Consider the following 9,033-nt stretch of genomic DNA (forward strand, 5'->3'; position numbering starts at 1 on the left):
CAAAACAACGTTCTCTACAATTCCTTGAAATTAAAGAAACTTTCTTACCACCACCATCCACACTGCAAGTGTCTGCTCAATGTTATCTTACCTGTAAGGCCTCTCGTGGCACTCTCTATTTCTCTTGCTCTGCTTCATTTTTCTTGCCAGATGGACAACTGAAACTATTGTTATTAATTCTCTCCACCATCAGAGTGTATACTCCAGATTTATGGTACCCCATCACCCAGAAGAGGGTCTTACTCAAGATATTCCCTAACAAATATAAATGAAATACCAAATATTTATCTACCTACTGCATGCATCTCATTGGAATTGCTGTGAAAACTAAAATAAATCTCCTCTAGCTCACAATAGATACAATACAAATAAATAATATAAATGTGAGTAATGTTTGTGAATATGTCTGTAAGCGGCAATGGGATAAGGAAAAGAACCTTTTTACTTTGCAGAAAGACACTGCAATTCATCACCAGGAAACAGAGACTAAACTTCTAACCCAGCCTTTGACTCTCTATAAGGCAGGGAGATTAGAATTTACTTTTAATTTCTTCGAGCACCAGCATTTAATTGCAAACTTAACAGGGGCTCAAGCCTATAAAAGATTCACCTTGTTTCTCTGAATGTATACATTATTTACCATACAGTCTATAAAATATTTACCCATTTCTCAGCCAACTGAACCCTGCTTGTCTTAACTACCTCATTGCTGCTCAAAGCTGATCAAATAGGCAGCTGGCACCTCTCCAGAAACGGACCAAGCAAGCAGCTGGAAGGGGACTGTATTTTATGCATTTGTCAGAGCACATAGCAATCAACCGTGTTGATAGCCTTTCTGAAGGTAGTAGGGAGGGGTGTGGGTCCTTAATCCCTTCCCACCTCCAGCCACCAACTCTAAAACATGACTGCCTTTGTCAGGCCCAGTACATTCATCTACTCAAGAGTACCCTTATAGAGCACTTATTGTGTGCTATAGGTCTTGGGAGATGAATGGGAATAATGCACATCCCTGTACCTTTGGAGAAAACAAGCCCAATGTTAAAAAATTGCAATGAAAAGTTAGCTAAGTATTGAGCAATCTTTTCATGTGACCAGCATGTGAGAGCACATGGTCTCATGAGCCAGATTTTTCGGTTCAAATTCTATCTTACTCCATTATTTACAGGTGTCTAACCTTGGGCAAGTTACCTAACCTCTTGTTGCTTCAGTTTCCTCAGGACATAATAAATAGTCCCAGTGTCATGGGATTACTGAGCACATGGTGCCTGGCACATAGAAAGCACTCAATAAAGGTTAGAGATGAGGACAAAGACATGGTAAATCCTCAGGACAGCTCTATGTGGTAATATGTTATGATCCTCATTTTACAGATAAAAACCTGAGATTTAGAAAATTAAATACTTACCCCAAATTTATTTATAAATGGAAAAGCAAGGATTCAAGGTCATGTCTAATTCCAAAGAGTACACTTGTCATCACTGTCTACACCTCCCCCTACACCCAAATACTCTAACACACACACCCTAATATACACACACATATATACGAAAATGTGGCATAATCATGTGAACCATGATTTCAATGATGATCCCAATCGGCCCTGAACGAGATTAGATTTTCTTATTGTTTACACTTATAGTACCCTTTTCACTGCAGTCATCATGGTCTAATAATTTATCAATTTAATTATTCGTTACTATCTGAGTTCTGTGTTTCTCATGTATTTCCAGTGTGTAGGTGAATGCTTCAAATGCATTGTCATCCCATCTTCGTATCAGTGCTGGTTTGTAAATAATATTTTTCTCCCTACTTTATTGCTAATAAAACTAAAGCTCAATCAATAAATCAACCAATATAAAAATAAATAATATTTAACCCAGTTCAGTTTAATTCTGAAGTCTATGACCCTTCCATTGGACCACACTCTTTCACTAAGGAATATGCCAGAGGGCAAGGGGAAAGGAACCCACTACTATGTATTACAGACCACCACGTCAAGCATTACACTGAGATTCTTTGTCACTACCTCTTTTACTACTCAAGACAAATTTGTATTTAAAACAAGATTTGTGCTGAAACAAGTTTTTTGCAAAGTCGGGTGCAAGCCCTGCTAGAATGAGTTGCCGGGGGGGCGGGGGGGGGAGGGCGGGGGAAGGAGGCTGGCACTGAGCAGGAAATGAATAGGGAAAACGGACAAAGCTACAAAGCCCTTCCATGTAGCCCTTTGCCCCAGCACTTCATGTTGATAGAATAGGCCAGCTTAAGTGAGTATCAGGCAAATTCCACGCCTGGAGGCCAGTCCGGGGCGAGGGAGGGTGCAGGAGAGAATGGGAGAGAAGACAGATACTTTGACTTCACTGTTTTGACTTTGACATGTTGTACGACCTCCTTGGTAATACTCCTTCTCCTTTGCTTTAAAAAGGAAAATACAGGTACCATTTATCTTCTCAGTCTTTCACGTTCCATGGCTATTAGATTCTTAATGACAACTACTGATAGAAGTATTTGGCACAAAACAAAGTCGATAACCACACATGGTATATTAATGTGTTACTGACTACAAATTGAAAGAAATATCAACTCTTCTTGAGCAAGAAGAGATTTTCGAACTGAATTTTGTAGAATTAATGTGCACAAAAAATATTAGCAGTGGCAAGAGATATAATCAGTTCAATCTGACATGGAAAAATAATGATTATTTAATAAAATATTTATTTTATAATTTACAAAGAAATATTTGATTCTAATAAAATTAAAATAAAATCATAAATAGTGACTTGTGCTATATAGAAACTCAAGCTAAAATATAAACTGTATCAATAAAGTATGCTCCAGAAAACAAAATCTTGACCCATCAATGTGAGTATAATTTTGATTAAACTAGTTATTTCATATAGTCACAGCTTAAAGATCTTTTGAGTCAAATTCAAGGTCTCCAAATATCGTATTTATCTTACCAAGAGTCTGGTGTTGTGCTGGGGGTTTTACTTAACATTATTCAAATCCTTACAATAACACTCTGTTATATAATTGCAAACCCCACCCCACCTCCAACGTTTAGACAAGAAAAATGAAATTCAGGAAGAGTATGCAATTTGTCCAGGTAAGCAGTTTATCACCTGGACCTCCCTTCCTAGATTTTAGGGTATTTTGCACAGGGTGGGGACACCATGTGTCTTCTTGGTCTCTCCGGAGAGGTAGGCGTGGCTGTGCCTCTTTCCAGGTTAAAAAGTGGAGACCCTAGGAGAGAAATTAACTAAGATTTCAAATTGTATGAAAGACCTGGGCTTTTCCTGATCCCCATTCCACCACACTCTTCACTCAATGAAATAACCCGTAGAATATTGCAATTTTTATAAAATAACTAGAAGCAGGGAGCTCTCTGCTCCTGAAAGAGCAGAGTTGCATGGAATGCAAAGTAATTTATTGATGACTGATAGCATTCAGGGAATTTTGTCTCCCCACCTCCACTCACAGTAAAATTATCCTTCAAAGATGTCCTAAGTACTATATCCTTCAAAGGACAGCCTGGAGTCCCTGTGCTGGCCAGTCAACACTCAGAGAGTGAAGGGTAGGGGCCTAAGTTGGTCATTTGCAACATCACAATATTGTTTTTTTCTTACCACTGGTTTCTAAGTGAAGCACATCTTTCCTGTCCATTCAATAGTTATGTAAATTGGAGTTTCCTGAAGAAGAGAACTAAACACATTTAAGTTCTCTAGGGAAAGAAATGAAATGTTCCTAGTATAATTTCCATTTGTTTAAATCTAAATCAATGAAATTGTACCAAACTTTATTTTGCGTACCTGGCATGATACACAGTGTTCTATGATAGTGGAACAATTTTATAGGATATCTTAGGTGACCACCTGCCTTGGTTTCCCAGGACTGAAGGATTTTCCAAGGTGTAGGTCTTTCAGTATTAAAATCAGACACAGCGTCAGGCAAATCTGGATAGTCGGTCACTTTACTTGTTCACCATTATATCACTAGCACTCAGGTCGGTCCCTGGCACATAAGAAGCCTCTGCTACTCCCCATAGATTTCTCAGTGCCTTCATTTTCGTCCCCGTGGAATGAGAACAAAGGGGGCTAATACTTGTCCTGTCTTGTGTACGTGGTAATGCTGCAAGAGAATTTCTACTGTTATTATTATTTTTTCATTATGTCTGGTAAAGTATACAATAATTTAAATAATCTCTAAAAAATGCAATCCAGAGTGTCATCTTCTTGAGACTAGAACCACATTTATTGTAATGCAGTACTCAGCACAGTGTCTGGCAGAAAGAAAATGCTTAAAAACCTGGTTGGATGAATGAAAGAATGAATACGTGAATAGTTAGATGAATAATTTTGCAAAAAAGCATGAAGTGATTAATTTAACTCATCATGTAGAATTCTTTTTAGAGCCAAAAGTTTATTTAATTCCACCCCTGAGTTTTTCAGAGCCCACATTCATTTTTTTTTTTTTTTTTTTTTTGACGAGGCAACCCTTGGTTGACCTAACAGATTGCAAGGACCTTGTCAGTTTACAAGACCTTCTTTTTTTTTTTTTTTTTTTTTTTAACGCCTGCAGCGCCTGGTCTTCCTAGGTGGTCTCCCATTCGAGTACTAACCAGGCCTGACCCTGCTTAGCTTCTGAGATCAGATGGGATCAGGCTTGTTCAGGATAGCATGGCCATAGATATCAGAAGCCACATTCAAACAACAAATTCTTTGCAGGGTCAAGATTAAAACTGGATCATTTCAATATATTAAAATATGGTAAAAATCTCGAATAAGTTTATTCATTTTCTTCAGTGACTCTTTTTCCCAGCACAGGAAATTTAAATTCAGCCCTTAGTTTATAGTTCTTCTTCCAACAGCAGAACACTTTGGTTTGAGTCTTATCACATGCCTGTTCCCTGCTCTCATCCAGTTATTGGTGAGCTTCAGAGCTGGCTTCAGAGAGACCTGAGGAATAGAGGGGATAGACCAGCCCACTGGGTTATCAAAATACCCTCAGCCTCAGGAAAGGGCAAATTTGTTGTACTTGAAGACTGCCTAAAGCGATGTAGAACACACTACCTGCTTTCATCCTCTCTTCTACTCTGCCTTTCCAAATTCGATCTCCTGGTAGGCCCCAGTCAAAACTTGCCTCTTGTCTCTTTGGCTTTTGCCACAATTGAGATCCCCTTAGACTATGGGTAACTTGAGAACAAGAAACTACTTTATTCATCTTTAGATCCAACTCTTAGTAAAGCGCCTTATATAGTGTAGGAGCTCAGCAGGTACAAGAATGAATAAACGAATGAATGGATGTTGTACTAGAAGTTTCTTTAGTACCCACGATTACAGTGTCTGTGCCTAACTTAAAGTGTGGTTTCAATGAATGTTGAATTGACATGTGAAATAATAAATGAATGATTGATATGAATAATCATTTTTAATGGACTACTAATTATGTACCAGACACTGGCTAGTAATATTCTAAATGTTATCTTATTTAATCTTTTCAACAACCCCTCTTTATCTTCTTCTCCTCAGTGCTTAGCATATCATGTATTTTAGTTATTAACTTGTGTGCTGTTAGCCTCTTCCACAATAGATCTTTGTTTTGTTCACTGCTTCTTCCCCTTCTAAAAGAATTCAGTAAATATTTGTGGATTAAATATGGAATAAATGTTATAATCGCTACTTTGCAAAGAAAAGGCTATATTTAGAGATGCTTTAAAAAAGATTTCTGATCTTGTGTCAGGCTCTCCAAGTTTTCCATGTTTTCACTGAAAACTGAGAAATACATTCTGAAGTGGGTATTATAATTATTCTAGCAAAGTGGACATTAAGACTCAGGAAGATGAGTCTTGCCAGCTTGAGTCAGAGAGGAGTTCACCTAATAAAAGCTCATCACCTTTTAAAGGGCTTAGGTCCTGTGGCCTCAAAACTCTTGCTTTCTCCATGACTTCAATCCACCTTGTAATAAGAAAATGACCTATCCCATGAATATTCTGTTTCGGAGATGGGTCATTTTCTTATTACAAGGTGGATTGTACACCTAGAAAAAATCTAGAGAACTCATTACAACCCAAGTCAGCTTAGAAAGACCCCATTGAACAGAGAGCATCCTTTTAACATTAACAATGCAATAAATGCTGAATGCGGGAGATTAGAAAAAAGTTATTAAGAGGAGAAAGACATGCCAACAACTTGAGCTCTTAATGAGATGCCTACCGTATCTAAGAGTAAGCAATTTACCAGAGGATTATTTGATGTGAAAGGAATAGTAAGGAGCTCTTTAGTGGCACCCAGACACAGCCTCTCCCATACACACCTGCTCAAGGCTCAGTGAAAGACAGTGCGTAAATGTCTGGAATATTACATAAAAGCTGTCTGCCTAACCAATCAAAGCTTTTAAAATCCATCTTGCTGAAATGAACCCTGAGAGCAGGTCAAACAAATCTAATTTTTATTGTTCCTTAAGGAGATGGCTGTGTCGGAGACAAAGAAGGAAGGCAGGAGGCCAGTTAGAAAGAAAAAAAGAAAACCTAAGAGGCCTTAAAAAATTAAATGTTCAAAAGAGCCGTGGCAGGCAAGATAAATGATATATTACAGTGCTGGTTTAAACCTAATTGATGACTAATGTTGTAATGCATCTGAACCTACACTGATCTATTATCCGTCTGGTCCAGGCTGAAGAGACACTGCAAGGAGAAAAATTGCTAACTGTTTTAACCTGATAGAACTTTAGAAAAATAACCAGCCCAGTTACTTTAAAAGATAAATGACTGGGTGGTGACCTCCTAATGTATATCAGGGTCTTGCAATGCAAAAATCAAATGTTAATTAAATAGAATCTGGTGCAGGAATAATGCAGAAAGAGCGTGGTTCAGAGCTCAAGAGGCCATAGGGAACTGTGCTGTTGGGTTTTCTACAAAATGTTTCAAAGAAACTACCAATAGAAAGGTAATGATGGCAGACCACATAGGAGCCATTGAAAAATCAAATGTACACACAAACCCCATCTGGATAACACCTACATAGAGGTTATATAGAGCAGCATGTGGGCACAATTCAATCACAGTCATTGGAAAGGCAGGGGCCTGACAGAATTGCTTAAATCCACTGGGATGAGTCAGAAAGGCTTTATTTTCTTGATATGCATCAACACAATTTCAACCCAACCCTCAGGGAAAAGAAATGTAAGATGTAGGAGTATGTACGAATTTAAGAGCCAACTTGAAAGGGCTCCTGATGGCCAAGTCTGGGATAACATCGGCTGTAAATAGTAAATGTAATAAATTGTAACCAAAAACTAAAATAAGAATCAGTGAATTCTACTGATACGAATGAATAAATATATGAATAAATGAATGAGAAATCTTTTTGTTAGAGTAGAATTCAAACTAATAAGTATATGATAAATGAGGAATGTAGAAATTTATTATATGGCAAATATAGCAAAGTAATAATTGTTTCAGGCAAGAGTCTTCAATAGGTATTAAATGGAAATTATACTAGAAACATTTCATTTCTTTCCCCAGAGAACTTAAATGTGTTTAGTTCTCTTCTTCAGGAAACAAAATGATAAGAAACATCTTTACATGTTCCATAGTATCTCTGCTTTGAGGATACCTTGACCAAAGTTTCATAGTTAACATCGCCAGTAATGGAACAAATAGATACCATGTGCCTCCTAATAAAATGAACTAAGAAGGACACATTATTTCTGACATTCTTGATAGAAATGCATAACCAGAATTTAATCATGAGAAAATATCATACAAATTGAGGAACAGCCTACAAAAATAACTGGTCAGTTCTCTTCAAAGGTATCAAGGTGGTATATTAAGTTTCAGATGAAAGAATGACTCAGGAAATAGTCCAGATGAAAAGGACGAAGGAGATAAGGCAATGAAACATAACCTGTGATGCTGGTTTGCATGCTGGACCGGAAAAAAAGACATCTGTGGGACAACTGGAGAAATTTGCATGAAGACTGTAGATTAGATAATAATATTATATCAATGTTCCTTTCATAAATTTAGTAATATTATGACGATTGTATGAAAAAAAAAGTTAACATTTGGGAAATTGGGGGAAAGGTAGACATTCTATTTTTGAAACTTTTTAAAAATATGAAATTATTTCAAAATGAAAAGTTAAAAAAATTGATATGAAAAATGCCATCATTGTGCTTTCTCTGAGGACCTATACCCAGCTTTATTCTTCCAGAAGCTGTTCTTCTCAGATGTGGAAATGACCACCACCAAAGCCAATATGTCCTTACTCAGTTGGGAAAGGAAGGAACCAGGGGCAAAAAGAGGTGATCATTTTGACCAAGTTCATCAGAAAAGGTCAGATGCCGTCCTAGGTATTAGAATCCACAGAACAGATTTGCCTGAATTGCTCTTGCCTATGATATTACATAATTTTTCATACATGGGCTGCAAAAGTGTCCACTGAGAGAGGACCATTATTAACAATTGTAAAATAATTATACTCTTAATCCTGGTATACTACAAAGCTTCAACAAGAATACAGAGACCACCTACCAGTGGCTTTTTAAACATTCAGCTAGATTTAATCCACAGCTTAGAGTGAAAGTTGAAATGTGAAAAGAAAAAAGAATAGAAACAAAAACAAGCAATTTCTTAGCCAAGTATACAAGTATATAAGCAAGATTGTTATGGGACCACTTAATCTACTTAGGAGACCAATGATTTCTTAGATAAAACTTCACATTTTACATAAATTATTAATGGGTTAATTGCCGATAATATTCATCTGTTCTTTTGAGTCAACAAAAATTTAGTGAACATCTTCATGTGCCAAAAACAGTGCTGGGCCTCAGAGGGATAGAAAGATAAAAGTTACAACATTTGGACCTATTGAGGGCAAGCCATGTTAGGATCCATCAAAGCAATAGTCCTCTTTTTCTTCTCCTTTATTATTATTATTATTGTTGTTGTTGTTTTGTTGTTGTTATTCTTCTTCTTCCTCTCCTTCTTCTTCTCCTTCTTCTTTACCTTCTCTCTTTTCCCTCTCCTATGGAAAA

General features: G+C 37.1%; 1 pseudogene; it reads right to left on the reverse strand.

The window, feature by feature from the left end:
• Positions 1 to 4,566: 4,566 nt before the first annotated feature.
• LOC118605972 lies at positions 4,567 to 4,685 on the reverse strand (annotated as a pseudogene).
• Between the last annotated feature and the right edge of the window lie 4,348 nt (positions 4,686 to 9,033).

This window comes from Rousettus aegyptiacus, unplaced genomic scaffold (genome assembly GCF_014176215.1).
Source record: "Rousettus aegyptiacus isolate mRouAeg1 unplaced genomic scaffold, mRouAeg1.p scaffold_m13_p_1, whole genome shotgun sequence".
NCBI lineage: Eukaryota > Metazoa > Chordata > Mammalia > Chiroptera > Pteropodidae > Rousettus > Rousettus aegyptiacus.